This window comes from Triturus cristatus, chromosome 8 (genome assembly GCF_964204655.1).
Source record: "Triturus cristatus chromosome 8, aTriCri1.1, whole genome shotgun sequence".
Classification (NCBI taxonomy): Eukaryota; Metazoa; Chordata; class Amphibia; order Caudata; family Salamandridae; genus Triturus; species Triturus cristatus.
The window spans coordinates 867881721-867907087 of NC_140591.1; the positions used below are offsets into that span (position 1 = coordinate 867881721).

General features: G+C 47.4%; 1 protein-coding gene across 1 annotated transcript in view; it reads left to right on the forward strand.

Annotated features, from left to right (window-relative positions):
- Positions 1 to 1501: 1501 nt before the first annotated feature.
- The window catches only part of LOC146805198 (G protein-coupled receptor 35-like), a 98503-nt gene continuing 74637 nt past the window's right edge, over positions 1502 to 25367 (forward strand). The window contains exon 1 of the mRNA XM_085622400.1: positions 1502 to 1583. The gene's annotated coding sequence lies outside the window, so the exon portion shown is untranslated. The remainder of the gene's footprint in view (positions 1584 to 25367) is intronic.

Sequence of the window (25367 nt, forward strand, 5' to 3'; positions counted from 1 at the left end):
AATACCCCAGGACACCGGCTATCTCTTGCGTAGCACACGACCCTGACCAGTGGGGAAGTTGTGCTTTGGCCCAATATTGAGTCAACCTCTCAGCAGCAACTGTGCCAAAGATCAGCACCCTAGCTCACTCAGGTGGCCTGTGGGCACCCTTTTACGCACTCCAAATTGCTGCCTTCCACGGTCCCTTGTCTCTCGACTTGTGGGCCCTAGCGGAGGTCAATCTTTACTTTTAAGAGTTCCCATGGTTGCTCCAGGCCTGCTCTATAGTCTCCTTGAAGGAGACCTCGCCCAGACTTCGTGGGTCTGCACCAGTAGCTGATTTGTTTATCTTGCATGGGTTGCGGTTGCCACGGCTTAGTGGATCCAATCCGGACACTAACACCGCAGCGACCCTCATCCTTTGTGGGAGAGTCTCCTTCCAGAAGCAGGCCTTCCTTGAAGCCTCCCGGAGCCCGTGGCTGAAGATCCAAGCTACACCTTTCCCACTTGAAGCACCCGACATTGAAGGTCTCGTTTCCTTGAGCTCCCTGGTCACTGTGCCGTGACCCAGATTCTGTCCCCTCTGCTTTCAGGTTCTTCTCTACAAGATCTACAACTTCATTCTTCACGGCATCATCGACGCTTTTGGCTAGCAGCAGTTTTGTACATTTTCCCATTGAAAATCAGCCCGCGACCCGACATCGAAAGCGACCTATGCACCTGGCTTCCCTGGGGCAGGTAACAGTGGTACCTCGGTACTCCCGTGGTAGTGGGCTCCTCAAAAGCTTAACTCTAAGTTTTTAACTTTGAACTCCTGCTAGAAGTGTCTTTAATCTGTTTAAATCAAACCGCGACATTCTCCATAGGCTTTAATAGAGATCCCGATAGCAGCTATTTCCACTGCACACGCCTCCCGTGGGTTCCCTTCCTCATCACCTGGGGTGGATTCTCAAGGGGCCAGCGATCCCAATATATGGTTTGGTCCCCCCCAGGGCCCTGTGATTCCAGTGCTATTTATTGTATCTATAAATGCGTGTTTGAATTGTAACTTTACCTCTAGCCTCATAAAGAGACTTGTGGGATTCTGTTTAGAATAAATACATATATTTTATATATATACCTGTGTGGACTACTCTTTCATTTGGTCATTCAAGAGGTTATCTATGGTAAAACAATAAGCTTAACACTCCTTAGTGACTTAGCCTGAAGGCTGCTCTCCACAGCTACCACTAGGATAGCTTTCTTTAAAGGTTGTCTTTTAAACCTATCACCTTAAGAGTCGAATTGGACTGGTGCAAGGTGGCCACTATAACTAGTGACCAGCATATGCCAGGCCAACTTCTCACAGGGCGCTTGCAAGAAACACATATATTCAGATAGCGATATCGCTTTAAGTAGGTGCAGAAGAGCTAGAGACGCCTTGTAATTACTTCCTTTTTTATAGTACTGAAACTTGTCATTGTTCGTCGCTTGCGGTGTTTTTTGTAGCAGTGACACTGGTCATTGTTCCTCATTTGCAAGCTGGAAGTAAACGTCACCGGGTTTGGATGCAGTCTCTTTTACCATTCCAGTAGACAGGAGAGGGGGCTAGCAGTCTTTCGAAGGTAAGCGCTTATAAATTCAATTTATGGTAACTTGAAGGAAGAAACCCATTTAGCACGCATGTCCGCGCTGGTCTGAAATCATTCTGCATACACAGTACCACTCACTCTTGATCCGGGTTGCAGAGCGGAGCACTCTACCGCGGCTTCCGTAGAAAAGCCACGGGAACGGCGTGTTCCACTTTCTAGTAAGTATATTATTACCTGCGTCCGATTTTCTTTTTCATTGACTAGTTAGCTGTTCTGCTACCCTGGAATAGTTATGTATATATATGACAACGACAATGAGATCTGTATCCAAAATGTAAACATATTTTATCTTCCTGTTGATTAATAAACATTCTCATAGGGGAAGCGGTCGTGTTAGTGGGAAATTGCCTCATCAAGGCGCGACTGCCTCAAATTAATTGATATTCGGGAGGGAAGGTTTTATTTTTGTGGAAGGGTTAGTGCGCGCTAGGAGGTGTATCACCTCAGGCTAGAGGTGGGACAGTCACGGACGGTTCTAGTATTTTTGGCCTCCCCTGGCAGAAACAGAATGTCCTATGCCCCTCTAGTTTGCATACAATGACATCACAGGATATGGCATCAGAGGACGAGCCATCAATCAAGTGCAGGGAAGCCACTTTGAAGAAGTCATTTTCAGGGTGCATCAGTAAAACAATAAAATATTAAAATATATGTCCTTATCTTAGTGCTATTTTTTTAAGTTCCATTAAGTGGAAATACATTATATTAATCACAGTGGGTGGAAAGGGTTGGTGTTGGTTTCTCCAAAACATATGTCTTTAAATACATTTCAACAAGTTGTTTCCAGATCAGTGCATTACTTTGTATGTATGTATGTGGTATTTTTTATAGCACAATCTTATCGGGAATGCAGTGTAGGGTGAAAACCAAAGACAGTCAACATGCAATAAGGGTAACTGGTCTGTGGACTTCCCTGCATTATGATGTAGTGTTCTATAAAGAGTTGAGTACCAAGCTGTTTCTTAAATTTGAGCCAGTGGGGGCTAGCCAGATAGATATTGGACTCTCATTCTAGATCCTTGGTGCATAGATGGGGGAAGACTTTTTTCTTTTCTTCTTTTGAGCCAGTGGGGGCTAGCCAGATAGATATTGGACTCTCATTCTAGATCCTTGGTGCATAGATGGGGGAAGACTTTTTTCTTTTCTTCTTTTGAGCCAGTGGGGGCTAGCCAGATAGATATTGGACTCTCATTCTAGATCCTTGGTTCATAGATGGGGAAGACTTATTTCTTTTCTTCTTTTCTTGTACTTCTTCTTCTTTTCTTGTACTTCTCCATTTTCCGCCTGAAAGTCTCCTTGCAGCAGCTGTGCAGAGAGCCACCGGTGAGGGTGAGTTTGCCATTCACTTAGACAGGTGTGCCAGTCGTATCTAGTGGGTTTTTTTATGATAAAAACCTAGCGAAAATTCTGCGGAGATCTGTAACAGGTCAAAAACAAGCATAACTTCAGTGAGTGATGGGAGAAGTAGCTGCTTTGTGAACTGTGTTCATCCATTACGGCGGCCAGTCATGATGGCTTTGTAGATAATGCAGCTGGTTTTGAGGGTGTACCTGGCCGGCAAGGGGAGAGTACAGAGTTTTATCAGATTGGTGTGATGTGGTCATATTTCTTCTGTCCCTATTGAGATGAGCTGAAGCATATAGGATGCCGTTAAGGGGCGGCAGTGTGAATTAAAATTCCACAATAGTTTCTCAGGTACCTAGTGCAATAGGAGGTGCATAGCACAGAAGATGTTTGAGCAAGAAAGAGATTAAAGCAAACAAACTATTTGAAAATAGCTGAACTTCTGTTGAAGTCATCACGCACGTCAGTTGTTGCTAGTTTGTTGATTGTCTTATAGCAATACATTGATGATTAGTTACTTCTTCGCACAAAGGAAGCAGATCTTTGTTGAAAAGGCATGTCCATGTGCAATCTGAAAAGTCACTGTGCAACAAACTGTGGAACGCATTTTGCACACAGGTGGACTGGGATCTGGCGATATCAACAGCAGGTTGCAAACAGGAAAGCAAATGGAAAAATAGTCTTTGAACTTTGGTCGAGCACTGTGATGCCTGTAGAAGGGAGGCCTAGGGTTGCTTTCCAAAGTGATGAAATCCAAGGAAGGAAGAGCCCTCCCCTGTGTCACATGCCCATTGTCCAGGGGTGCAAGACTATGCTATGCCCCTCCCTGGTGCTTTGCAGCACTTGACTAGGACTGTGGGCTCAAGCGAGGGAGGACCTTCCCCTAGCACTCAGTCTATGGAATCAATTCTAACTTCTAAAAGTGAAGGACAGGCTCCACCCTAACCCACCCTATCACTAGGGTTCCCTCCTCAGTATCACAGCCAATTATCCCTTTGCAGGACAATTGGCATGCTCAGGGTTTCACTAAGATGTTTATTTCAGGGTTTTCATCTCATTACACCCAGTCCTCAATCATCCCCTCGTCTCTTTAACTGATAAAGCATGTGATAGTGAGGAAATGCTGTGTCTTGAAACATGCCGTCCTATGTGGCAAACTTGGTTCCCCAACTTGACCAAACTGTTTGATCTCGGGCAAGTCATGTGCTTCCTTGGTCTTTTTATTGAGTGGCAACCGCTGCAAAACTAAAGTGGGGGCACAGGGGGTGGGGCAGGGGGAATCACTGACATAATATCGAAGACAAAAATATCTACATACACAAATATTGATGCAAAAATATCGATAGTCAAAATATCGACATCCCATCTTTAAAATGTAAATGCAATTTGTATGGCTCTAGAGATACTGCAGGACGACTGCTATGCTGATTTTTTGAAAGAAGACTTTGATGTAAAGACCTATAGTTCCCAGTCCATTCATCAAGCTGGGATTGCCGAGCAAAAGCTTGCACAGGGCATCAGCCAGCTGGACAAAACGCTTCACCTGCAGGTTGTTGCAAGACATGAAGACTTACTGGCCCAAGCAACTGGCATTGAGTCATTAGAAGGCGTCCTTCAGATGATGCAGACTAGAATCGGTGCCTTGCAAAGAACTGTTGACAGAATCCGAGCAAAGATTGTGGATCCCTACAACAAAACAGTGTCTCGCACAGCGTAACTAGCAAGGCTGCAGGCGATTTGCTACGTAGAATAATACGTATCTTGTATCTCAGCAAGAGACTTCAAGGACAGCTTCAAGGTGGGAGCCGAGAGATAACGAATGCTGCTCAAAGTCTCAACGAGCTTGTTACACGTGATACGCTCCGATAGCTGAATCTGGCCAGCATTGGGCCCTCGCACCCCCTAGGAGCCTACGCTAGATAGAAACTGAGTGAATCCCCCCCTTCTCGGCTGTGGACAGGACAGGGTGGCAAACGAAGATTCGGCAGTGCCGGAGGGCTGCCTGAGCCGTTGGTTATCCGGCGCCCCACTGAGGTCGGTTGCACGAGCCTCCCTGTGCATGCGTGGAGCAGCGTGTTATTGACTGAGGGGCTGCAGTGGACTAGTGAGGCTGAGTCCTGTGTTGTTTGGGCAGCGTCTCCGGCCCCCTGCTTGCCCGCTGTTTGGACAACTCAGCGGGGCCACAGAGAAATGGCCAACCCATCAACCAGCACTACTGGGGGCTACCGTTGGGCCAGTTTGACAAGGCCTTCACTGTCCTCGGGTGGGGGCTGGTGCGTGGCGCCTCGAACCTGGTGCGAGGATGGGAACGCCACGTCTCACAGTGTGATCTCGTTCCCGTAGCTCCTGGTGTTGGCAGGGGCTTGGAAGTACCCGGGACAGCCGTGCTGCAAGGCTTTTAACTGCGCTCGAGCCTGTTACTCTGACCACTGTTGGGCCACATCGTTGTTGCTGCTGAGCCAGTTGCTGCCGAGTTGGCGAACCTGGGATTACATCTCCCATCATCCCTTGCGGCGCGCACGCCGCACCACGCGTCACACGCGCCAGGAGCCATCAAGAGGGGGCCAAGGGCGGGCCCATCTGAGCCCATCAGTGTCAGGAAGAGGCTGGGCTGGGCCACCCCCCTGAGACCGTACAAGTTAAGTTGGACTCCAGCTACTAAACAAGGTACTGAATTGAATCTGTGTATTTTGAGGGTCTGTTTGCAATCTACTAACAGCCAGATGATAAAATGAGCAAACGTAAGGCCAGAGGTCTATTGGCAGGAGGGGGGGGGGGGTTGTGGGGACTCTGGATGCATTTTTGACTTGAGCAGAGTCGCTTTTGACCCACCAGATTCAGCTCACAGAAAAAAAGACTCTTTCTTGATACTTTTGCGGCCCAAAAACGGTCATCAATGGGAGGTATAGCTATGGCCAAATCCCCTAGGGGTGTGCAGCAACCTGTGGATCACTCATGCTCTGCCACCTCAGGTCCTAGTAACAGCAGGGAAACAGTTGCTCTCCCAGTTTCACCAACAGCGGCATCGGAGGCGATTACAGTCGTATTGATCAACTCCACCAACTCTTCCCAAAATATTGCAGGGGACGAAGATCCTGATTTTTCGCCCATACTGCCCATACAGGTTGAAGAGATGCCAACTCCCTAGATGGTGCACAATGTAATTACACCTGGCCATGATGAGGTTATCACCCGATCCAAAAGGACTACCAGGGAAAGCACAATAAGCCTACCAAAGTCTTCGACAGCAGGCATCGGAGAGCCGCCTGCAAAGCGCATGAGGGGAGGAGCCCCACAAAGGAAAAAGCAAAAGCCCAGATCTAAGCACCAACCAATTAGGTTTCCTGATAAACCTGTCTCAGGAACTAATAAAGGATTGGCCGCAAATCAAACTCCTAATACCGGCAACCACACCCCAGTGGAGCTTGGGGACGACCCCAATCAATGGAAAAGACTGGAGACTCTGATGACTGTCCTTATGGGGCCCCTTTAATGTAAATTAGGGTCAATTGAAGAAAAACTGTTGCTATTTTTGAACTCTAGTAGCGCATCAGCTAACCAAGGGGCATGTAGGTGTGCATGTGTTGTTCAGGAGGAACCTGAAGTTTCCAAAGCCCCAGCCCTATCTCCCGTAAATGAGAACAAGGGGTGGAAAAATGGGGACAGTGAACACGCAACAGGGAAAGATGCTACGGGCAATGAGTTCCACACGTACACCACGAAGAAACTAGACCCAATGTAAGTACTGTCAATAGGGGGCCGAGGGAATTTAGGGAAGGGGATCCAGGTAATCCCTCAACACAGCAAGTGGACACTGCAAGGACAGGGAGGGGAGACAATGCACAACAGCAACTTAAAGAGATGTCCCCACTAATTGACAGATTACCCCTGGTCTACCAGTTTTAGACCTTCCCCCAGCCTCATGCCCATATACAGTTGTTTTAACAGGTGTCCCAGCACATACAAGCCAAAAAGAGGAACACGCGATACAATTGATCAATAAGGTGGCGCATTGGATGTGTAGGAATGCGGGGTTTAATGTCAGAGATCATAGACATATTCTGATGGCAAGGAGGGTGTCCTGGATCAGCAGAACCAGGAAAGTGTTCTCAGGGGACTGTATATGACTGTCTCTTTTACATCATGCATGCGGGATGTATTTTTGAAGTTAAGACTTGGAGCTATTTTGGTGTCCCCTACTTAGCTGTGTTTAGGCCAAGAATGGACAACTAGCAGTTGCAGGCTAATTGGCTATCCCCAGGAAACAGGCTTTGACAGACACATACTGTATGTAAAACTGTTATGTGCTTGCCAAATTAAAACGTGTGTTTTTAAAAGCGCTGGTACAAATATGCAGTGAAGCACTTATTCTATGTGTATCTGGCAAGTCAACTCAGATTACCTGCCGGTTTGTTAAATTTTTGACTGTCGTGGAATCTTTTTTTTTTTTTTTTTTCGATCTTTTCATAAGCTGGTGGTTTTCTGTGTAACCAACTCTTTATTTTGAAAATAGCTGTTGAGGCTTTTTCACTGTGAGGAGATGTAACATTAAACTTTTTACATGCCCTACTTTTAAATATCAAGCAACCTGCCTTATAGGCTATTAAACCTCCTTAAGTGTAACTTAGTAATATTTCAAAATGAAGGTTTGACCCATTAGAAGGGTTTCTTTTGACTGGTCGAATTCCCAGTTCTCATACATGGCAAAGTACCCAGTTCAGGCGTGAGACTTCTCATTTTTAAAGCCAAAAATTACTTTAATGTAGCTTTCCCCAGAATGAAATTGTCCCCACTACCATACAAAATAAATGGGGAAAATAAATCCCTCACCCAATTATTTTTTTTTATCTCCCTCTTTATGCTTTGCAAATGTTGGCATATAGGAGTTGTAAAAAAGGGCAACTAGGCTGCAGTCATAATTGCGCTGTCTCTGGAGTAGGTGGCACAATGGGTGCTGCATCCAACTGGTGGCATTTAACTTACACGTCCTGGGTACACATAGTACGATATGCTAGGGACTTAGTATATTTAACTTATCTCTAATTCAGGTATGCCGATTTCATCAGGTTTATTGGGGGAACATTGTACACTTCTAAACAGCGGTGAAGTTCCTGAGTTCTACATCATGTAAAAATACTCAAGTTAAAAATCTAGGGGATCACCACAGAAAATTATGGTCATTTTTACCATCATGCTACCTGAAATAAACCAAAATGTTAGTTGTGTTTCATTCAAAGTTAAATCTCTAATCTTTGATTTGAGCTGTCATAATAAATGTAGAAGCCATTTTATGCCTGTGAATATGACACTAACAGGAATATATCTAAACAGAGCTCTAAAATTCTGCTATCAAATGTGTAATACATTTGTTCTGACTTTATAACTACAAGTCAAACTGTTTCATTTAAGTTAGCACAATGTAGTATATTACATGCAAACTGAATTGAAAATCTTTATAAATACCAATAACTGTTAACCATACCAGGCCGTGTACCCCAGCTTTTTGGTGTCACAATCTAGTGTTCAGAAAACCACCTCATTTAATGACAATTTAACGCTAAATCAACCAATACTAATTGTCATTGGATTAATTTACAATCATAAACTTATCATTTGCAACTACCCTCATCCTGTTAAAGATTTGCATTATATTACTCCAAAAAGGGCTGTAATTTTCAATCCTTGCCTAAGCCCCACACGACTATATTTAAATCATTTTCTTTCTCGCAGAGCGATTTCTCTATTTCCGTTAATCCTTCCTGTTTTGTTTGTGGTATACCGTTAAATCTGATATGATAAAAGTTTGACAGTTTGTGATCTTTCTGATTTATGGCCAAAGGCTATTTTATGTCCATATTTTTAGCAATGCTTGTGTGTTGTTTCCACCTTTGCTTCAGAGGCCTGAACAAAGATACAATAACAATCTAAATTGTCTATGTGCTTTCTGTTTGTACATCCAACATTAATATAAAAAAAATGTGACTTTTTTTACCGCAGTAAAACTTATTAACAGATTGCAGCCAACCCTTGATGCCACAGGGACCCCCTCCTCACGCCTCACCTGTTCAAAACGACTCTCGGACTGGTCAACAGCACTCGGGCTTTGCGACGCTTGGAGGCTATGGCACCCCCGGGAGACGCAGTACACTCATACCTCCGCATCTCACCACACCCACTCTCGTATTGATTTGCTTCTTCTACCCGCCACCGACTGCCAACTACTCTCGGGAGTTTCTATCCTTCCACAGGGAATTTCAGACCACTGTTATTTCTCTCCGCTTGGGTACCCCTTCCGGAGGGACACGCCCGGTCTGGCGGTTTAATGCCTGGTTTCTGCAGGACACAGAGACTAGGGAGACGCTCGAGCTGGAGTTGAGGCAATACATCTTGACTAACACAGGCTCGGTCCCCTCCATCAGCACGCTGTGGTAGGCCGGCAAAGCCACCATACGTGGGGTGGCCAGAGGCCTAGTCCATTTGAAACGGGCAGAGCAGACCGCCCGCTTGACCCAGCTCGAGGCGCAGGCTGCCCGACTGGAGGCTGCCACTGGCGCCACGGAGGATGCCCACTCTGACAGACAACTTGCGCTTCTTCGTGAGGAGATCCGCCAAATCTCTCTCGACTCGGCCAATACATTATGGCGCACCTCAGTGGCCCGTGTCTATGGATGGGGAGACAAAAACGGTAAACTGATTCATAACTTGGTCTCCTTCCCTAAAGCTAACAGAATTGTCCCCGAGGTCCGGGATGCAGACGGTGCCCACCACTGTACCTCTGCAGCCATTGCCCAGACTTTCGCAGGGTATTACGCCCAGCTCTACGCAGCTCTACCCCCCACGACATCTCTGGCCGAGGTATTGGACCGTGCAGAAGTCCGACTCCCCTGCCTTCCCCAGTCTGACTCGACGGACCTTGACCGTCCCTTTACTCCGGATGAGATCCAAGGTGCCATTTCCTTGTTACACTACAGGAAGACGCCTGGGCCTGATGGTTTCCCACAGGAATACTATGCGGTGTATCGTGACCTACTGGTTCCTCATCTCGCTGAGCTCTTCCAACACGTGGTCAAGGCGGGGTCCTTCCCTCCAGAGACAGATGTGGCAACCATCGTGGTAATTCCAAAGACTCAGCCACCCTCCCTTTCCTGTACGGATTACCGCCCAATCTCCCTTAGTAACACTGAAATTAAAATGTTCGCTACAGTCCTGGCCCAATGTCTCTGCCCCTTGCTACATGACGTGATTCACCCCGACCAATGTGGCTTTATGCCTGCACGTGGCACCCGACACTGCATACGCCGCCTTCATTTGGCCCTGCTCCATCGCCAACAACTCACCCCGTATTTAGCCCTGCTGTTAATAGATTTCGAGAAGGCCTTCGACACAGTCGATTGGTCCTACTTGGGAGAAGTTCTGATAGAGATGGGCTTCGGCCCCCGCTTTCAGAGCTTCATTCAGGTCTTGTATTCAAGCCCTCAGGCAAGAGTCCTGATTAACGGTGCCCTCTCTGAGGCGTTCAACTTCCGAAGAGGCACCCGCCAAGGCTGTCCTCTTTCACCACTTTTATCCGTGCTGGTGATGGAGCCACTGGCATGTCTCATACACAATGACCCCCAGATTCAGGGGTGGTCTTGGGATTCACAACAGACCGACAAAATTGCCTTGTATGCAGATGACGTTCTGCTTTTCTTGGCCGATCCGGAGAACTCCGGCTCACGCTGTCTGGAGGTGCTCCGGTCCTTTGAGGATGTCTCGGGCCTGCGACTCAATCCTGCGAAGCCCACTTTGGTCCCCCTTCACCTCTCACGATCCTGCTTTGACTGGCAGTCCACAATCCCTCTGCAGAGGCAATCATTTAAATACTTTGGGATTTGGATAACCCTGCTCCCTGAACTGGAGTAAGCTCTCAATCGTACCCCCTTGGTCACAAAAGCCAAATCCGATCTCAAACATTAGCAGTCCCTCCCACTTAACCCTCTTGGCAGGGAAGCACTTTTTAAAATGATGATCCTTCCCCGCTTTTTATATATTTTGCAGAACATTACTTTTCCATCTCCCGGGTAGTTGGTTTTGCGAGTTTGATGGAATGATTACCAAGTTCCTGTGGAGGAATGGCAGACCACGTATAGCCCTAACGCGCTGTCGGATACCCCCCTTTGATAGAGGTATGAGAATAACAAACCTCCATCTCTACTACCTCGCTATGCGGCTTATTGTCATTCATGATTGGTTTGTGGGGGGCTAGTCTGACCCGTCTTACTGGACCGAGCTCAGGACCATGGACTTCCCTCAGCTGCAGGCCTACCTGTACGATTCCCCTATCCCTCAGACCATTCCACCCATCACTAGGGAGGTCCTGATGGCATGGCGCTTGGCCCTGCGCTACACACATTGGGATAAGAAACTCACTCAACATCCTCCCCTGTGGCATGGGACTTGGCTGTTGGAGGTATCGGCCCTCAGTGGGTTTCGCCAGTGGGACCAGATTGGGTTTACACTTCTTGGGGATGTCTGGGTTGGTGATCACATCCAGGCCTTCTCAGATTTACAGCAATGCCACTCCCTCTACCCGACACAGTTTTACAAATATTTGCAACACCGCCACGCCCTCCTTACACATGTTCCCCCTGGTACCCCACTCCCCAAATTCAACCTGTTTGAGGCGCAGGTCATGATGGGTGACCTGGGGAAGGGGGTAGTGTCACGGGTCTACCATTCGCTGGTGAACAACGGCCCAGCCACCTTAGATGCGCTGCGAGCTCGCTGGGAGGGATGGGTGGGCCCCCTGGAGGAAGCAGCTGGCGAGACGCTCTAATGGCACCCAAGACTGACTACCTCCTCCAAACTGCGCCTTATCCAACTCTACTATCTCCACACAGCATATCTGACTCTGGCACACCTACATAAGGCGGGCTTGCGTCCCCTACCAGACTGTACCCATTGTGGCTATGCCATGGTCGATTTTTACCACATGGTCTGACAATGTCCCAGTCTCACCTACTTCTGGATGGGTATAGAATCTGAACTTACACAAACACTGGGTTGGCAGGTCCCCCACAACCCCCTATGCCCCCTCCTCTGGGTCTTTGAAGGCTTGGATGGCTCTCGAGCTGGCAAGCGTTTCTTGGGTAAGGTGGTGGCGGTTGCCATGCGAGATATCGCCGCTGCTTGTTCCCAAGCTAAGCTTCGTACTGTTCATAAATAGTGCAGGGGGGTGGATTGGTGCGCGGCCCAGGAGGAAACCCTTTTTGAGGCTAGAGGGTACCCTGAAAAGTTCTAGAAGATATGGGGCAAGTGGATACATTTACTGTTTTGAAATTTGTGTCAGCTTCTCCTTTGCATGACTGCTTTTTCCCTCTAAAGTACACATTGTGCTTATGGACGTTTTGTCTGGCTCACGCCTCCTACTCTCTGATGGTGATGATCTCTGCTATATTTAATATTCTTTGGCTGACTTTGTATGTTTTAGGTTTTGGAAATGTCAATAAAATTGATTATCAAAAAAAAATATTAACAGATACACAATTTTTAATGACTGAATAACGCTCCTTTCTCTCTTGGCTGTAAAATAAACTAGGTGCGTTACTCAAGAGGTACCTGCCCAAGATGCATTTCTTTTCGAAATGTGATATACAAAGATCATATGCTTTTGGATCTTCGATTTTGCGATCCTCCTGATCTGTCTCCGATTAAATACCATACCCTTTGTCTGTTGCATTTTTTTAGTAATTTTTATTATGGTTGTCGATTTTTCTTTTTCCTGATGTGATGTAAAAATGTGTCAAATGTTGCCTTATTTTGTCCTTTCTTGCTACATCTCCTGTGTATATTTAACAAACATGCTGAGAAATATAGCCTTATTGAAACAATGTTAAGTGTCTTCGTAATAGTTTTTGCATTTAAATGTTTTACTGTTCGACATTCTTTAGGATCTCTGGACCTCATTAGTTCTAATCCTACCAGTTAGCGCACCTGCCTGGTTTACCAAAGACATCTTCGGAACATTCAGAAAGATTCCCTGGGAACGTGTTGCACCAATTGCATACCACTTCATGCCACTGCACTCTGCTCTGCACCACTCTGCTCTGCACCACTCTACTCTATACCACTCCATTCTACACCACTTCACTTAGTAAGAGTGCATTTGAGTAGGATGGAATGGTGCCTAGGAGTGTGCAGTGATACAAATTTGCTCTATGCCTCTCTACTCTACTGTGAAACTCTGTACTTTATCCCAATGCACTCTATTCCACTCTGCATCACTTCACTTTTCACCACTGAACTCTACACCACTCCACTGTATGCCACACCATTCGGTGCCACTCCACGCCAATCTAACTGTAACACTGCACTCTGTGCCACTGCACTCGACACCAATAAACTCTATGCCAATGCACTATACTCTGTACTAATCCACTTTACTCTAGGCCAGTCCACTCTATGCCACTCTAATCCACTTTGCACCACTGCACTCCACGCCACTATACCCTACACCTCTAGGCCACTCTGCTGTACGCCACTGCACTCTGCCTTGCAACACTCCACACTACCATGCACCATTCCACTCCACCCACTTCTCTCTACTCTGAAACAATCCACTCTACACCACTGCACTTTACTCCACACTGTCACTCCAGTATATGTCAGTCCACTCTACGCTGCACACTCTACTCTACCACATTGCACTCTACGCACCTCTATTCTAATCTACACCACTCTACTCTATGTCACTGCACTCTACATTACTCTGCTCTTAACCACTGCACTCTATGCCGATGCACGCTACACCACTCTACTCAAATCCAATGCACTCTATGCCACTACAGTCTATGACATTGTACTCTGCTCTCTACAGCCCTGCACTCTACATTGCTCCAGTCTAGGCCACTCTACTCTACTCCACTGTACTATATGCTACTCCATGGCACTACTCTGCCACACTGTATTTTATGCAACTTCACTCTACACCAGTACACTGTACGCCAGTGCACTCTACTCTGTCCAATCCACACTGTACCACTCCCCTCTACCCACTTCACTCAACTCTAAAACAATCAACTCTATACCACTGCACTCTACGCCAATCTACTCCATTCTGTGCCACTCAACTCTGCACTGCACCACTCCACAGTACCGTACTGCACTCTACGCCACTCTACTTTGCACTACTCTACGCTACTTCACTCTACAACACTTTACCCTAAACCAATGCACTTAACCCACTTTACTGTGCACCAATATACTCTACGTCTCTGTACTCTATGCCAATCTACTTTGCACCACTGCACTCTACACCATTATACTCTACAACACCCCATTGTACTCTACACCACTCTACTCTACACAATTGCACTCTATGTAACTGCCCCTTACGCTGCACTATTCTACTCTGCACCACTCTAGAGCACCGTAGAGTTCAGTGGTGCAGTGTAATCTAGGCCATTGCCCTCTCTGACACTCCACTCTGCAACACTGCTCTCTCCACCACCGAGCTCAACAACACTCCACACTGCACTCATGCCCCCTAAACTCTACACCACTGCACTCTACTCTGCACCACTGTGCCCTAAGGTACTCTACTGCACTCTATTCCACTCTACTCTCCATCACTCCCCTTTATGCCAATGCACTGTACCTCACTCTACTCTGCATTTCTCCCCAATGGAAGACAGCCTACTAGTATTGGAAATTCTTGCATGATTGTTTGCCATTTCTATGCCTCTAGTGCATGCGCTAGGATGGTTCATGCATGAAGGGGGGTGCTATGTTTTTTTTTTGCTCTGCATTCATTTTTGTTTTTGCACAAACTTCCATAGTGTGAGTTTGTTAGTGTAAAACCAAAAAATCTACGCTGCTGAGGTGCTAGGTGTTTTATCACTGGGCAAAACAGTGATTGCAAGTTTCAAACCCTGGGTCATTAGTTTCTTGCAAGCAGGTAAAATGAGTAGCGATCACCCTCTCTATATAAGGCAGAGTGACTGCCACTATCTGTCATATTTAAAAGAACAAATGTATTTTACCCCCTGTTTAGTATGCTTTTATGGTTGTACATTTCACATCGAATAAAGCTGATTTGATTTGACTGCCACGATCAGCTTAATCTGTAGAACAATGAGTGCCGGTGCCAAGGGCCGCACTATTAAAGATTGGAGGAGCCAAATACCAAGGCTGGGTAGCCGTGATTCCACCTCATGCCTCATTAATGCCCCACCAGATAGCCCCTGCCTCTTTGTCTCACTCTTGTTGGTTCCATTCCATCCCTGCTTTCTCCCCGTCATTGTTTTTCCATCTTTGCACTTTTTTGTCTTCCCCCATTTTGTGCTTTTCTCTCTCTTGACCTACATTGAAGCCTGTTGAGGAAAAATAAGTGCTGCTCTCCAACAATAAGTTGTAATCACATGAGAAACTCCGCAAAGTACGGAGGGGGGAACGGGAGGCGTGGGGTTCTAGGAGCTAGCGGCCTCCATTACTAGATATTAACCACAGAAAGCTGCTCCTAGAGTAGTGTGACCCTACTACAGTTCTAGAACTGTTGTGAGTTGGGACATCTCACAAAAAGTGACGGACTGGACTCACACACCACCTGGTGTCATGCTTCATCATCGGCCAGTCCTCGCCCTCCAAAACCTTCGTTTGATGGAGGGCGGGCATACACCTGGAGACAGGGATGCACTTCTAAACTAAAGAGTGGGGGCCCGTGGAGTGGAACGTGAAGTTAAAAACCATTATAGTTACTAGAAATGTTTTTTAATGTGACCAATAACTCTATGATGCTAAAAACAAAGGACGGTGGGTGGGGTATTTAGTGTCCCCTAGCCGTCTTGTGGAAGGTCGACATGTTTCTGCCTAGTTGGCCCGAATGGGTCCAGGGCATTCATCAGGACCTAAGTTTTCAAAATGGGGCTCCGTTCTTACCAACAGGTGGCAAGAAGATACCACTGCGCGGGTGTGGCGGGAGCCAAACTCCGCTTTCTGCTTGGCTTCCAAACATCAAGCCTAAAGGGAGGAGTGAACAAACATATGTATGAACAAACAATTGTGTAGAAGCTGTAGAAAAGGGTCAAAACACACAAACATTTAAAAACAAAAAGGAAACATCGCATGCGTGTGTGTTTTGACCCTTTTCTACAGCTTCTACACAATTGTTTGTTCATACATATGTTTGTTCACTCCTCCCTTTAGGCTTGACGTTTGGAAGCCAAGCAGAAAGCGGAGTTTGGCTCCCGCCACACCCGCGCAGTGGTATCTTCTTGCCACCTGTTGGTAAGAACGGAGCCCCATTTTGAAAACTTAGGTCCTGATGAATGCCCTGGACCCATTCGGGCCAACTAGGCAGAAACATGTCGACCTTCCACAAGACGGCTAGGGGACACTAAATACCCCACCCACCGTCCTTTGTTTTTAGCATCATAGAGTTATTGGTCACATTAAAAAACATTTCTAGTAACTATAATGGTTTTTAACTTCACGTTCCACTCCACGGGCCCCCACTCTTTAGTTTAGAAGTGCATCCCTGTCTCCAGGTGTATGCCCGCCCTCCATCAAACGAAGGTTTTGGAGGACGAGGACTGGCCGATGATGAAGCATGACACCAGGTGGTGTGTGAGTCCAGTCCATCACTTTTTGTGAGATGTCCCAACTCACAACAGTTCTAGAACTGTAGTAGGGTCACACTACTCTAGGAGCAGCTTTCTGTGGTTAATATCCCCAACAATAAGTGCCAGTGGGCCCACCTGCAGCCACCTACAAAAATAAAGTACTGGTCACTGTTAACTGGGGACCAGTGGTGAACAGACGATCGATTTAGCCATTCAATCAATCAATCAATCAATATACTTATAAAGCGCACTACTCACCCGTTAGGGTCTCAAGGCGCTGGGGAGAGGGGATGCTACTGGTCGAAAAGTCATCTTTTGAGGTGTTTCCTGAAAGTTAGGAGGTCCTGGGTCTGGCGTAGCTGGAGTGGTAGAGAGTTCCAGGTTTTGGCGGCGAGGTGTGAAAAGGATCTTCCTCCGGCGGTGGTGCGGCGGATGCGGGGGATGGTAGCGAGAGCATGGTTGGCGGATAGATCCAGCTGAGGGTTCACTGTTGAAATCCCAGCGATTACCTTCAATCTAAATGATGCTTTGGGACTTTGGGTTTTTCTTGTGGGAATACAGTGCCGCCAATTTATGGATAGATACATGATCTGCCTAGTGAAAGTTCATTCTGTTTACTTACTAATATAGTTCCCTTCTATTTATTACTTTTTGTCTGATTCCATCAATATTTTCACCAGCAGTATATATCCTTCTCATCATGAGATATCTATCTGCCTTTGGTTTCTTTTTCTTGGATTGATCTCCTTCTTTGCCATTGACATAGCTAGTCTATTCTCAAATCGCTCTGAAAGCACTGCTGGAAGTAACGTACCAATAGAAATTGTTCAAACAAATATATATGAAAATTATGAGCATTTCGCAATCCAGTGGCGTAGCAGGGGGTGGGGGTCCACCCCTGGAGTCACATGTTTTGAGGGCAGCAGCACTTTTACACTCATCGTCGCCTGTCGCCCAGCCACCCCCCACTCTTACCTGCAGCTATCGGGGTGCAAACGCAGGGACCGCCACTGGTGGCAAAAGGTTTAGCTATGCCACTGTCTCAAACTCATGTGAATTAAACTCTGATTTTGATAATATTTATTTTTCTTACTTCCCTTTTTGCAAGTCTCTCTAAAGCTATGTGCTGTTACTACAAAACATACTATTTCAAGGACATGACAAATTCAGAAGGGATGACAACATTTCATGGAAAAACACATTTTGTATGAATAACTTTATTTAAAACTTATTGTAAACTTGAGCACGTGGTGCCCTGTCTTTTTATATTCAACAATTGTGCCCTACTTGAACAAGTTCCTTTCTACCCCCTGCGTTGCATTTCTGCAAGAAAACTCTGACTATACCTCTGCTGAATACACCCTTTCTCCATTTTTTTTTGTCAATATGGATTGATGGGATTCCTTTAATAGTAATTGCCGAATTTGGAGCAAGGGTAAACATTTCAGTAATTTTAGATTTATTTTAATATCAGCAGTCACCTTTCTCTCTAGTAATTTAAAATTGAGTCTTACTTAAATGTTTTGATTGTTACTCTATGCTCACTTGGTCGTTGTCTTTTTTATATTACCTATAATGCCACCCTCCTTGGGTGCTTTGACAATAAATTTAAACATTCTTTATGTCGCTTACATTTCAACTGCTTTTTTTCAAGCCAATTGTCCACATTTTTATCTTTGTCTAAAGTAAGTAAAATAGATTTGTTCACTTCATATAAGTGAGTTATCTATGCCTTTATGGTTTTTTCCCCATTATTTTGTAAGTGCCTGTTTTCCTGCGGTCTTATCTTGCCTCTCAAAGATTTTGTAGTGGCATAGATCTGTTTAAATAGTTTGAGTGCCGCGCCTTATCTACTTGGGTTGTTTGATTACATTGCCCTTTAGTCTTCTGATTTTTGATACTTGATCATTTTGTAAAGCGCTCTGTTGCCCAAAGGGCTCCCTGGCACTGTGGAAATAGAGTGCCTTTAATATGCAGAGTGGGGTAAATGAAAAAGGGGGCTCTGACTAGTAATCTTGCTGGGACAAGAGCCAGGTCTTGAGTTGCTTGCGAAATTGGGATTTGTTCCCTACCAACCCTAAGGAGAGGGGTAGCTGGTTCCATTCCCTGGGGGCTAGATGGAAAATGACCTCGGGACCTCTAGGAAATGGGCATTAGAGGAGTGGAGAAGTCTCTTATGTATGGGAGAAACAATCCTCGTTCTGAGGTAGAGTGGCCTAGTGCCTCTAAAGCCTTTAGGGACCAAAGTTAAAGCCTTAAATCAGATCCTCTTATGGACAGAGAGCCAATGCAAGGTCCGAAGAGCTTGCGACCCCAGAGCTCCTTCTGTTAAGCTTTAATACTGTCCTTGCTGCTGTATTTTGGGTAATCTTGAGGTGTTTGATAAGGTATTTTGGCAAACCTATTAAGAATTGCTGTAATCCAGTTGTAGAGTGATCAGGGCATGCATCACTGTCTTACGAAGTGTTACATGTAAGAATGCAAGACATTTTTTCAAGGTTCTTAGTAGTGCAAAACAAGTTGCTGAGACATTAAGAATATGCGGCCTGAATGATAAGTCAGTCAAAACAGGCTTTTTCCTGTGGTGGTGGGTGGAGGAGTGGGGTTCAATGCCCTCAGACCACCAGTATGTTGGTGAGAACGCATTGGATTTACCAAATAGGATAATCTCAGTTTTTTCCATGTTGTATTTTAGGTTGTTTTGAATGATCCAGTTTAACACTTTCGTAAGATACTTCTGGAGGTTCAGCTCAGAACTCAACAGCTGTCATTCTAGCGAGAGAATTAACTGGGCATCATCGGCATATGATATAACTGTGATCCCAAAGGATTTGTTAAGATGGGTTAAAGTTGTCGATAAATCTTTATTCGGATTTATAGATAAATCCATAAAGCAGGTCAAAAGAAGACCAGCTACTGATCACTATACAAAGCCACTTGCGTAAGATTAAATAAAACCATTTGACAGCACATAAGGTTATAAAAATTATACAAAGGTCTCATAAAGATGTTAAAGACAGTGGGGCTGAGGACGAACCCTGAGTGACCCCATATCTGAGGGCGATGGCTTCAAATGTAAAAGGTGGTAACATGACCGTCTGAGTTCTATCTGAGACTAAAGAAAAAAACCACCTTAGGGCAGTTCCCACTATCCCCACTTCTTTCAGGCATCTCAGCAGAAAAGTGCAGGGGACCATGTTGAATGATGCAGACAGAAGTAATAGTATCAGGGCAGCATTCTTCCGCTCATACAACGTGATCTTCATCTTCTAAGAAGTCTCAAACAGTGCAGGTTCTGTGCTGTGATGTGGCCTGAAGAGCCAAATTGTGAGGCATGAAGTAGATTTTCCATGTTTAGATAGTGTGAGAGCTGTTTAATAACCAACTTCAGTGACTTTTGATAGGATGAGCAGCAGCGATATGGGCTTATAGTTGGCCAGGTTTTTTTAGGTCAGCTGTCGGTTTCTTTGGAAGTGAATTGATAATCCGGTTGATAACGAAGTGTTGATTGGGGGTTGAAGTAAAGATTTACTGTTCTAGAGATCTCATTCAGGCACAAAGAGGGACATGGGTCCTCAGGCTTTAATGCCCTGTAAATAAAGATCCCCTGTTTTGAATCCTGCAGAGAAATAGGGGCAAAGGCGTTGAAGGTGCAGGTCACTTGGGCTTTTACTATTGATTCAGAGTGTGAGACTTCATCTATGTTTGCTTCTTCCGTAGGGAAGATCGCAGAGATGTTAGTTGTCTTCTTCTCAAAGAAGCTACATAACTCATTACAAAGCTCCTGGAATGGTGGGATGACGTTCACGAAGGCTTAAGAATTATTTTGATATGCTGAACATTTCTTTAGAGAGGAGTTTTTACCTGATTCAATCTTTTCGGCAAAGTATACAGTTTTTGCATCTATCATCATTCTATGGTACCTCTTCCGCACTACTTTAAAATTATATTTATCAGTGTCTATTTATTTTTCTAATACAGGTTCATTCAATATCCTGATATAACATTTCTGTTTACTGTCTAAATGATTTTCTCATTCAGCTTTTTTATTAGCTATTGGTACTTTTAATGTCTGTGTTGGTGGGTTTATACCAAGGTCTGAATTTTTTGAAATAGTTTTTCCATTAACTTAGAGTTGATCCAGGAAATACTATTGTTAATGCTATCAGTCAAGCAAGTGCTTCACACTCTCTCTATGGTTGTGTAATATTTTCACAAACAAATAAGAGTTGTAGACCATAACCTAATTTCAGCCTTTCTGAATAGTGCAGCAAGCTCTCATGAAGACATCCTGGTAAGAAAATAATAGATTGCAGTAGAGTTAAACAGGGATATTTTATTTTGCATTATTATTGTTTATTTCAGATATAAACTATTCTTAAAACCATATCATCATAATACAATCAAATTAAAATGAAATACAGTGGAGGGAGGAGCCTAGCGCTTGACCAAGATGGCCGCGTGAGCTTAGAGCTCCCGAGACCCTCGCGCCCTCCGTCGACTATCCTGACTCTAATCCTGATGGTATGCATGGCACCGTGTTGCTGAGTTGTCAGGGAGGCGATTGATGCTACCCGCGGTCGGATCGCCCATCGGGAACCGGACTTATGACTGGCGAAAGATTGCGGCCTAACTCCCGGAGATGCCAGGGGCTAGAGTTGGCAGGATGCCCGACTCCTAGTTGATCAACATCGGCCTGATGAGGTGTGAACTGCCGGACGGAGGCCCTCGCTCTTTCACTTTCGGTTTCGTTCCCTTTGTCTGCCCGGACACTGTAGTGCTCTGGGTGGCTCTATAACCCCAGGGACGCTCGGTGGGCTACTTTGACAGAACAAGGCGGACCTGCTCACTCTTTATACCTCTCTCTGAGAGGGGACGGTCCTCACTGCATTGGACTGCCTGGAGTCCATTATGTCGGGCAAGGCAGAAGGAGATCGGCTGAAGACTAAGTCCACCAGGCGGGGAACGTATTCCCAAGTCAACAGTATGGACCGCTACGCCCTCCTGAAGACATCGCCGAGTGGGTCGAGCCAGGCGCCGGATGCCCAGAAGGAGGACTCGCCTGGGACCCCGGAGCTCTCCCTGCAGGATGTCATGGGTGCGCTCGATGGGATGCAGACCTCGATGGGGAGGCAATTCGAGGCCCTGGCGCAAAAGGTGGACGCCATCCTGGTGGATGTCAACTTGATCCGCTCGGACCTGGGCAAGACTAACGAGCGCGTTAAGGACCTGGACCACAAGACCACGGGCCTCACTGATGAGGTTGCGGACCTGCAGAACGAGGTCCGGAAGCTGAGGGCCGAGAGTGACCTCGCCGCCCGCCGGCTGGAGGACTTCGAGAGCCGGTCCAGGCGCAACAACGTGCGCGTAATCGGGGTCCCGGAGTCCTCGGATGAGGCTTCGGCGGACCTGCTTGTGGAAGATTTGGTCCTCAATCATCTGAAGCCTAAGGGCCTTGGAAAGTTTTTTGCGGTGGAAAGGGCCCATAGGGTGCCGGGCGGACGGCCCAAGGCGGGTGCCCCGCCGCGGCCGATTGTCGCCCGGCTCTTTCATTTTCGAGATCGGGACGCTATCCTGCAAGCTTCGAGGGTGACGGGCCCAGTCCCCTTCCAGAATGCGTCGGTGAATTTTTACCCGGACTTTACCCAGCAGGTGCAGAGGCAGCGACAGAGCTTCCTGGGGGTGAAGCGAAGGCTTCGGGAGCGGGACCTAAAGTATGCCATGCTTTTCCCCGCCAGACTACGGGTGGTGCATGAAGATCGGACATTCTTTTTTGACTCTCCTGTTATGGCCGACGAATGGCTGGACGCTTTGCCCCGGCGACGGACCGGGGACGACACAGCTGAGCATGGAGACAGTGGCCGGGATGGACAGGGCTGATAACTCAAAGCCGGCCTGACTTGATTTGACCATATTTGAAGATTTGAACTGAGTGCAGTAACTGTGGAGGGTTGCGGGAGGACGAGGGGTGCTCTTTTCCTCCCTCAGGGGACTTTTTGTAGATTTTTGTTTTTGTAGGGCGACAGGCACACTGCAAGTTGGGGGGGCTTTTTAAGCTGCAGCAGGGGTGCAGGGTGGGGGGAGTTATGGGGAGTTTGAGTTTGTTGTTGGGGGGTTTATTTCTGCAAGGCATGATGATTATCCTCAGGGCTGTTCCATGGTGGCGCCTCGGGTGTGGGGTGGGCCTCTTTCCGTTTGAGGATGGGGGGTAGAGGCCTAAGTGTTATAAGCTGGAATGTTAATGGTTTGGGGGATCGCATTAAGAGGGGGATTGTTTTGCAATTTCTGAAACGCTCAATGCCAGACGTTGTACTGCTGCAGGAGACGCACCTCATAGGCAATACGTGCTATGCCCTGAATAGGAAGGGGTATAAATTCATTGCACACTCGGGATTCTCTTCTGGGTCCAGGGGTGTGGGCATCCTTGTTAGAGCATCGCTGCCTTTTGAGGTGGACTCCACCATTGTTGACGATAGGGGGAGGTTTGTGGCGGTGGCGGGGCGGTGGGAAGGAAGGACTTTGGTTTTGGTTTCGGTTTATGTCCCGCCGGCCCTGCAGGCCGCCACATTTGCTGAATTGGGCAGGGCTTTGCTGACTGTCCCGGGGGGCATGCTGGTAGTAGGAGGGGATTTCAACGCTGTGGGTTCCGGACTGCTGGATAGATACCCGCCCAGGGACACAGGGGGGGCTCAGAAATGGCTTCCAGACCTCCTAGACACGTTTGGCCTGATAGACTGCTGGAGGCTCCGGCACCCCACACAGAGTCAATACACGTTTCACTCCGGGGCGCATGGTAGCCTCTCCAGGATTGACTACCTGCTCACTCTGGCCGCACATGCCTCGTTGATATCCGAGGCGAGGCACATGGCACGTGGTATCTCTGATCACTCGCCAGTGTGGATCCGGCTGGATCTCGGTCGGGAGGGAGGAGGGAGGGTGGCCCCCATTAACCCTTGGTATTTCCGAGACCCCAAGATGCGCAGCGCCCTGGTAAAGAAGGTAGATAATTACTTTAAGGACAATCTGGGATCCGTGGACTCGGCGATCTCGCTGTGGGAAGCTTTTAAGACCGTGCTTCGGGGGGAGGCCCTCTCCCTGGTGGTGACTGCCAAGAATCGGAGGGATTGCGAAGTGCGGCAAGTGGAGGAGGAGATTGCGGCCCTTGAAGGGGATATGGAGGAGGAGGTCACAGAGTCCTCATTGCATGAGCTTTGCTTGAAGCAGGCGGAGTATAGGGACCTGGTGACGGACGCCGCCAAGACCCTCAGCAGGGAACAACAGGGCCGTCTGTATGATGTTGGAGATAAGGCAGGGAAACTCCTGGCGTGGCTGGACAGGAAGGAACGGGTCAATAGAGTGGTGCCAGAGTTGATTGGAGAGGGGGGAGAGGCGATTGTGGAACCTGAAGGGATTGTGGAGTGTTTCGCGGAGTATTTTCATAGGGTTTATTCCTCTGTGTCGGACAGGCCGCCCGAGGACTAGTCTGATCTCCTCCGTGATATCGAGTTGCCCTGCCTCTCTGACATAGATAGGGACGATTTGGATGGCGACATCACGGTTGACGAGGTGGCGGGGGCGATTCGCGCGTTGAATTCGGGTAAGGCCTCTGGACCGAACGGACTGCCGATCGATCTGTACAAACTGTTCCCGGATAGGGTCGCCCCTCACCTGCGCGCCATGTTTTTGGAGGCGCGGGGAGATGGGATCCTTCCGTTGGATCAGCGGCTGGCGTCGATCGTGGTCATACACAAAGAGGGTAAACCCCGAGATAGATGCGTCTCCTATCGGCCCATTTCACTCCTCAACGCTGAGCCGAAAATTCTGGCCAAACTCCTGGCTACCCGTCTGATTAGGGTACTTGGCGATCTGGTCCACCCGGATCAATCTGGCTTTATCCCGCACCGAAACACAGCATTGAACCTTAGGCGTCTTCATGGCGTCATCGCCAGGGCGGGCACGCTGCGTGAACCGGCTGTTGTGGCATCTCTCGATGCCACGATGCCCTTTGACACGGTGGAGTGGGCATATTTATGGGCCGTGCTGGCCAAGTTTGGTTTCGGTCGCGGGTTTGTGAGTTGGGTCCGGTTGCTGTACGAGGGGCCACTAGCGAATGTTGTGGTGAATGGTCGGGCATCTGCTCCGTTTCAGCTTGGAAGGGGTACTCGGCAGGGCTGCCCCCTGTCGCCTCTGATGTTCGCCCTCGCCATTGAACCGTTGGCTGCGTGGATACGTTGGCACCCGGATATACGGGGCCTTCGGTGGTCGCCTGATCACGAGGACCGTATTTCGCTTTATGCCGACGATATCCTGCTGTATCTTGCCTCACCAAAGAAGTCACTTATAGTGGTCTGTGACGTACTCGCATCGTTCGGTAGGAACTCGGGGCTTGTGATTAATTGGGGCAAATCGTACTTGTACGTTCTTAGTGGCGAGGTCCCACCGATCCCTAGAACATGTTCGATACAGGTTGCCCAGCAAGGTTTTGTGTATTTGGGGATTTTTATATCCATGGATCCTGTTGTGCGCTATGAGAGGAACCTGCTCCCCCCCTTGGCACGCTTGAGGCGAGATGTTGAAGGTTGGCGGAGGCTGCCGCTCTCCCTTGTTGGGCGTGCGGCCCTGTTCAAAATGATGTCTCTTCCCCGCTTCCTCTACGCCCTCCAGAACACCTTGGACTGGGTACCGGCTAAATACTTTCGGGAGGTCGAAGGCCTCCAAAGGACGTTGCTGTGGGATGGGCGGCCGCGAATAGCTATTTCAAAGTTGACGCTCCCATGGTACGATGGGGGCATTGCGCTCCCAGACATCCAACGGT